The sequence below is a fragment of the Hyposmocoma kahamanoa genome, unplaced genomic scaffold (genome assembly GCF_003589595.1).
Source record: "Hyposmocoma kahamanoa isolate Upper Pololo Valley unplaced genomic scaffold, ASM358959v1 62, whole genome shotgun sequence".
Taxonomy (NCBI): Eukaryota; Metazoa; Arthropoda; class Insecta; order Lepidoptera; family Cosmopterigidae; genus Hyposmocoma; species Hyposmocoma kahamanoa.
The window spans coordinates 6,758,278-6,766,664 of NW_020653850.1; the positions used below are offsets into that span (position 1 = coordinate 6,758,278).

The window sequence follows — 8,387 nt, forward strand, 5'->3', positions numbered from 1 at the left end:
ACACACACACACACACACACACACACACACACACACACACACACACACATACACTAATGGTAAATAAGTTCCATACACCTGTGGTTTCACCAGTATCTACTGTTGGGTAATTTTCCGAAAAATTTCAAATGGTGGAATTATTTCCAGAAAATTTTCCAAAAAACTGGAAAAAAATGAAAAAATTTTGAAGGTTCATCTTAGAGCTCTTACATATAAACACAATACGACGTCGTATCGTAGCACGACGCGACGTCGTATGTGTAAGAGCCTTTAGGGCTCGCTAGGGTACGATGTTGTCGTGCTACGACGCGACGTTGTACCGTGTTTATGTGTAAGAACCCTTATGTTCTACGTTTAGAAATATCTTTTGCAGTTTTATTTAGTGTGAATTATAAAATAAACTTGTATAGCTAAAAGCTGCTTAAAGAAAAACGAGATTTAAAATATGATTTCACAACGGCGAAAAAAACATCAAACAACCACACACCACTACCACTTGTTGTTGGCTCCATCGTTTTCGTTCAGTAACTTCAACTTTTGACGAGTATCAACGTAAATTGTGGAAAATAAAAGGAAAAATATTGGAAAAATATTCGGAAAATATGTAATTTTCTGAAAAATATGTTTTTTTTTCAAATTGGAAATTTTTCCATGACCTTTACCCTTCAAAATCGAAACTCCGTAATGTTTCCCGGATAAACTCTTCCACAAGAAGAGGTGGAATTTTCATCAACCCTTGTTATATTGTTACCGCTGGACATAACACTAACGGTGTCCCTATTACGCACCAAAAGTCGTGTACTGGTAATTAATCATTTAGCCCACGCCCAGTGCAACATGGTCGAAACGCCTGAATAATAGGTAGCTGTACAAATACCTATTAAACTGTTTAATTTCTTATGAAAATTATGCGACGAGTGTTCTGTTATAACATATTCTTATTATTAAGTAAGAACTTCTTTTGTATGTTTGAAAAATCATTTGAACCGAATTGCTAGCAGCATAAATTGGCTTTAGGCAACGAAACCCTGGAAATCATTAAGACAAACTGCGTAAGGTCGCCTATTCCCATTTTGGCGTTGGGGCCATGAATTTAGTGACTTAATTTAGATTTCTAATTTTTTTCATTCGATTGATCATTTTAAGGTAGTGCAATGTTTATTTTACTGAATGACATAATGTTTTTACTACCACGACATTCATATATTTTTTTGTAAAAGTATTACACTAGTTTAACGTCAAAATAAATATATAAATCAATTCAAAGTCAAAATCAAATAATCATTTATTCCGTAGGTAAAATTTTTACACTTGAAAACGTCATTTTTTAAGCTACTTTTTAAACTATTGCTCGTTCACTACGCTGACCTCCCTGAGAAGAACGAGCAAGAAACTCTAGGGATTGCTCTTTTTAAAATAAACTTAAATGCTATGGAATACACTTTGAATCATAATTGAGTGTAATGTAGATTCTTGTTGTCTTTCCATACTTCTTTATCTAAAACATACTCTTAAATTTTTAACCGACTTGGAAAAAGGAGGAGGTTCTCAATTCGACTGTATTTTTTTTGTATGTATGTTACGCGGTAACTCCGGTATTTGTGAACCGATTTTCATGATTCTTTTTTGTTGGAAAGGGGGATTCTCCCATAGTGGTCCCATTTCATTTTGAAGAAAATCATCCACCTCTAAGGGTGGCTGTTCACGCAAGAAGATTCATTTTGAAAAATAGCGCCTAAATTTTACTTAAAGAGCAATTATTTTAATGGTCGATTTTGCTATTTCTCCAATTCAAGGCGTTTTTCTCTCAATATACTTTGAGTAGTGAAAACCGATTTTTATTATCTCCAGTGTCAAGTCCTGTGTAGTGGCGAACTAGGGGATATTTCAATAAAACGTAGCAAATAGACGTAATTCCACGTACTTTTGAGGTCGGTTCTTTTAGTACTCTGTACTGAGATTATGTAATATGACTTTTCAATTAAAATATTTTTAATGTAAGTTTTAAACTTAGGAAATGATAAGCTTAATGTATTCTCTGGAATCTTATTGTAAAAACGTACACAGTTCCCTATAAAAGAATCGTTTACCTTAGTTAAACGAAGTCGTGGTACCATGAGTTTGGACTTACTTCTAAGGTATAAGGTAAGGTAAGGTTATGGATATCTTCTTTCTTAATGAAATTATGTATATTTTTACGGGCACACAAAATATTTGAGTAAATGTACTGTGATGCCACAGTCATGATATCAGTCTCCTGAAACTTTTCTCTGGGAGAAACCCGAGAACCTGAATGGTATATAGAACGAATCGCTCGTTTTTGCAACACAAATATGGTTTGTACGTCTGCCGCTTTACCCCACATGAGAATCCCGTAGGTCATTTTACTATCGAAGTAACTAAAGTAAAGTAGTCTAGCAGTAGCAACATTGGTAAGCTTACGTATTAGTATGGACTGCGTATGCAGCAGAGCTTAATCTGCTGGCTAAGGCAGATATATCTGGAAACCATTGAAGTTTACTATCTAAGGTCACTCCCAAAAAGACAACTTTATTAACAAGGTCTAACTTTTCTCCATTTATTTCTATGATTGGACTAGTCGATTTTACATTAGGTAATTCAAATTTAACACACTTTGTCTTCTTGGCATTGAGCAATAAATTGTTAACATTAAACCAATAAACTACCTTTGAAAGGGGATCGTTAATATTATCATAGTTAATGTAATGTCTGTCTGTTTTAAAAATCAAGTATGTCAGCAAACAATACTTTTTTTATAACATCAAGTGACGGGACGAATAAGTCGTGCGCCTGATGGTACATGCTTGTCCATAACAGTTACAGTGCCACTCAGAGCCTTAAATTGCAAAGATCTGAGGGGCACTACCACTGCGCCCGTCACCCTGAGACGTAAGTTGGCAAGTCCCAGTCAAGTTTTATTGAAATCCGTTAACTGAAAGTGGGTGAAATCCAATAAAGCGAATTCATCCCCCAATTTGCCACATGGGATATTTTTTTTAAATTTGCGACCACTATTGAGGTACCCACTTTCCAATAAAAAAAGAATAATCGAAATCGATTCCCAAATGTGAGAGTAATCGATTATATATATATATAAAAACGGTCGAATTAAGAACCTGTTCCATTTTTTCAAGGCGTTTAAGTTGGAAATCGGTACTTAGAAAACGAAGTTAAGGATTTGTTATTTAAAAATTCCAGTTACACTAATTACTTTTTATGTATAAGACTTGGTTATGTATTCTCTATTTTCAAGGCTCCAATTCCATGTTCCCTGAGGAGGTGCTATAAATTGAGCGTTATCACTCCTAATTGTACGGCAAATGGAATGCGAATTGGAGACGACTTGAAGGCGCACTTAGTGGCAGACGCCGATTGCCCGCAATTTGTTAGTTATACGTTTCATTACCTCTTACGCATGGATCATCGTTATCATTGTCAACCATTTATACATACCACTGCTAGGCAAGGAGCTACTGTCCTAAACTCAAATTAATAATCTTTATTTCCTAGGTAAGTAAATTAATTAAACTTAAAATATATTTATATTATATGTATATTATATATATATACACACACACTAAATATGTATATTATATACTAAATACATTATACAACGTTAATACCTCTTTACGATCACGATTTATTCGTACCTACATCTGTAAATATATTTACACTCGGTCATGCACTTGCACATAAAATAGATTATTTTAGATGCACTATTTACATTTTACTATGTATATTATTGTTCTCAATGTATAACTATAGTCGTTATATTTTTGCTTTCAAATAACTTAATTCCACTTGTTGGTCCTTACTGAAAACCAATGCCTTAGGAAATTTTGGCATATGCTGAGTCAACGCCCTTTCAATGCTATGACAATCCTGTTATGATTTTTCTTTTATGCTTAATCTGTATTTGTGTTATATCAGTGAATAAAGAGTTTATCTACCTATCTAAAATCGTTACATTGATTTATCTCTACCACTCATTCGTAAGGCAGGTTCCCCTTAGAAGAATGAGTAAGAAACTCCAGGGGTTGCTCTTTGTAAATGGACGTTTATCAACATGTATCACTTACAATATTTATTTCTATTAGCTCTTGATAACCTGCAAGAGCTAAATGGGACACTACCACGGATTTTTATCATCTAATAATTAATGACCTTTAGGGCCTTCAAATTAATCGCTTATAGAAGTTAGAGATGGATAAAACTGCTTATTAATTTACAAATTAATAAGCAGTTTAAACGTTGTACTTTTTTAAATAAGCGTGCCTAAAAAAGTCCTTTTCACTTAAACGCTATTTAGTTTGAAGCTTATAAAATCGTTTAGAAAAACGTATAGAAGCGTATAGAAGTTATGTTAAAAAAGTCTGCAACATTGTGTTGACAGCGAAAAGCGAGCGTAGGTCATTAATGTTAGGATAAGTAGTTTATTTGTAAAACACGAGTTTTATTTATATTTTTAATTTTTCTTCCTAACATTATTCACTGGCGAGTAATTAATTTGTTAACGAAGCACAGATGGTGGGTCTTGACACTTAGGTACGTAGTAAAAAAAATAATTTTTGAGTTGAGCTGAGCAACACTTACGCTTAAAATGATAAGCGTGCTAATGTGCTTATATTAAAAACCAACCTAAAGTAACTTGCGTCTTGGTCTGTGTTAAGTTAAGAATGACTCCAAATTGGAAGTAAAAAGAAGCCTCTGCGAACATAACATTTTTAATTAGCAGGATTATAATGCTTGTTCATTTTGAAATTGGAACTGGAATTGTTTGGTGATCGAGTTTCAAAATGGCCAAGATAAAGATACAATGATTTCTCGCTAAAAAAAATGTCCGAAATATGTTGAATGAAACTATTGAGGAAAAATTACAATCTTTGGCCAATTACATGCCTTAGACTCTCCCGAAGGAAGAACGATTTTATTACTACTATTTGGTGATGTTTCCAAGTATGCAAATCTTTTGATTGAAAGCGTGTCTCAATAATTGTTAGGTTTACAATATAATTTTGTAGAAATAGAGATGTTTTGTCATTAATTTTGTAGTAATGACATTTATTCTTCAACTTAGTAATAGGTATTAAAATAAAACGTATTTGATTGTTGCTTTTGCTGTGTAGCAAATATAATGTTTGCCTATTTTGAAAATATCGTTTTAGCCACTGCTAGGTTTTATTTATTTCAGGGTCAGTATACAGTATACTCGTAAATGTATTTAGTGTGTTGGGTTAAAAAGAAGTTTCTTAGTCAGACAACTATGTATCTAATAACTCTACAAAACTATTCTTGAAAAATTTAAGTCTCATGCACTTATTATCTTCCTAGAAACTTCAGATTGTATTGAATACAATAATTTTTAGTAGCAAGTTCAATCAAACTGGAGTGCTTGCGATCCAAACGATAGTACTCTTTGAAGTCTCTCTTGGTGGTTAGATTACGTCTCCAGCAGAATGCTTTTACGGTTCGCCGTCTACTTTGAGAAATCAGACTTAAGTCTTTGCAATTTACTCGCCTGCGGCTTGAGAATACTCTGTGGTATACTATGTAACATTGCATTAGTAAAAGAGATTGAAATGAAATGTTTTATATCTTAAACTATTTAATTGAATGTTATGATGTTTTTGCTACCATGACATTAATTTATTTTATGTGAAAATACTCCACTTAGTTTGTAATTATTATTAATGCAAAGATGGAATAAAGGCAAAGAAAAATTCCTTCGACTTTTTTAACCAACTTCAAAAAAGGAGGAGGATCTCAATTCGATTGTATGTTTTTTGCATGTCAGCTACGCGATTGTGAACCGGTTTTGATGATTTTTTTTGTTAGAAAGAGGTGGTCTCATTTAAATTTGTAGAATATATTCCACCTCTAAGGGTGGGATATTAGGGGATGAATCCGGTTTCGCGCACTTTCCGGTAACCGATTACAATAAAACTTGGCAAGTAGATGTAATTCCACAAACTTTTGAGGTCGGTTTTTTAGTACTCTGTACTGAGATTATTTATGATACCAAATGACGGGACGAACAAGTGCCCCTGGTAGTAAGCGACACGCCTGTCCACTAACAGTTTTAAATCGCAAAGGTCTGAAAGGCACTGGCACTACACCCTAACACAATAGTTGACAAGTTCTATGTGTGTAGTTTCACCAGCACCCTTGCCCTTCAAAATTGTGACCATTACGGCTTGGCGGTAGAAATGGATAAGGTGGCAGCACTTCCCTGGATGAACTTATTCACATTGTTTCATATACAGTTCGTATTATTTTTACGACTTTCATGTGATAAATGCACTGTTGACGTATTTGTTTATTCATTGTATAGGAAATTCAACACGATGCATACATACAACAAAATTATTGTACAGATTATGAAGTTTAAATAAGCCGGATTTATATTTGTCTGACGTGTTGTGTCGTGACTCGTCAAAACCGTATCGATTTCATACATTTAATTATAGTTAGATAGATTGGTTAGATATGGTTAGCGTATCGCGATCTGACGTGACGCCGTGTGCTGTTGGTATATAACCGATACCGTTCTGACATGTCGTGACATGACACAACACGTTAGACAAATGTAAATCCGCCTAACACGGCAAGCTCTATAGATTCAAGAATGTATGAAATTTAATTACTCGATTATACTTTAAAAGTATAATTAAAATTTTATTTTATAATAAAAAAAAAATTAAAAATAAAATAGTCCCGACGTGTATAGAAAGAATAAATAATATAATACAAAACAGACACAGTATGTTACATTTATAATAAAATATTATAATAACATTTTCACAACAAGCACATAGAAAAATTCGTGAGACCCGCTGGTTCGTTCCGTGGCTTAGTCGATATAGCATCTGTCACGATTGGCTGGAAGACGTTGGTTCGAATCCAGCCGGATCGAAGGAATTTTTTCTAAGTGCTCTTTGTAATAATAATTATAACTAACTAGTGGATTCATTTCATAAAAAAAATTGAATATCAATTCAATAAAAATTTAAATACAATAAATAGCGACATCTCTAGCCAGAGCTGGTAGCTGTAAAGATATCTAACTGGGTGACGAAATACTTAAGATTTCTCATAGATGGCGCTACGGCTAAAAATCGTTGAAAAAACCAAATGCAATGACACGACAACAAACACATAGAAAAATTCGGGAGGTCCCTTGGTTCATTCCGTGGCTTAGTTGGCATAGCGACTGGCACGGTTTGCTAGGAGACCGGTTCTAATCCGGCCGGGTCGATAGATTTTTTTCTAAGTGTTCGATCTTTGTATTAAGAATTATAATGAACTGGTGGAGTAAATTCACAAAAAAATAATTCAATATCATGTTCGTGTTGGTGAAACATTCTGACATTCAATAATGCCGTTTACGAGCACGAGGTTGGCTACACGGCGTAGAAATCTGTCCTCCGTACAAAGGCGTTGACAAGTCTTCCGCTTTGCGTTGCGGAGAGACTTGCGCGCATTTGCGGTGCCTTGCCATTGTTTTGGTTATATGCGACGCGTGGTCGCTGCTGCTCTGTGATTGGTCAGTGGTGATGTCCTCCGGTAACGTTCCCTGTTGCTGGCGTGGAAATATCAAGCTTGCTAGATATCAAACTCACGCAAAGAAATCCAACGCAAAGCAAGCGGCCGGCGCAAGCGAGCGATTCGTGAAAAGTCCTGCCTGCGCGTACGCGACAGAGCTTGCGTATGCGCGAAGCGAGTCACGCAAGCAAGCGAAAAACGCAAGTGAAAGACCCGTGAACCCGGCATAAGAATTTAATTATAATACCTTGTTCCCTAGACTTTGTTGAGCAGTGTATTTACAAATGTTTACGAAAACTTTAATTCTTGTTATCGCATTAACAATGTTCCATTAAATCAACAGCGCTATTAATTATAGAACAATAAGCTAGTTATACATCACCGGTCGGCCCTATCCGAATCTGGAATTAAGCAGTATTCTGGCGCCCAGTCGCGGGCGACATTTCGTCCTTACGGAAAATTTATTATAGAAGGTGTAAATTTATTATACCTTCATTACGAAGGTTGGACTCGGAACCCGGATTAAAATGAATGTATAAATAGACCGGAGTATAATAATTTAGTCTTTTTTAGAATTGTAATGCGTCGCCTTAGAGTGAATACTGCGTATGTGATTTCTATGTAAGTTTTCAGGACGAATATAAGGATGTGGTGTAAAAATATAGTAAAATAAACACAATAATATTGATTTTTATTGAATATCACGATTACGTTTTAATCAGGATGATTTGACCCACACCGCTAGAGGATAATATCGCACTTAACAACTAACATGGTATTTTCTCAAAAATTGCGTTATATTAATAATTTATCTCCAAAATTTC

At 34.7% G+C, this 8,387-nt stretch overlaps 1 protein-coding gene across 1 annotated transcript in view; it reads right to left on the bottom strand.

Annotated features, from left to right (window-relative positions):
* The window catches only part of LOC113229741 (Kv channel-interacting protein 1-like), a 234,984-nt gene that overhangs the window by 27,710 nt on the left and 198,887 nt on the right, over nucleotides 1-8,387 (bottom strand). The gene's annotated exons all lie outside the window — the stretch shown is intronic.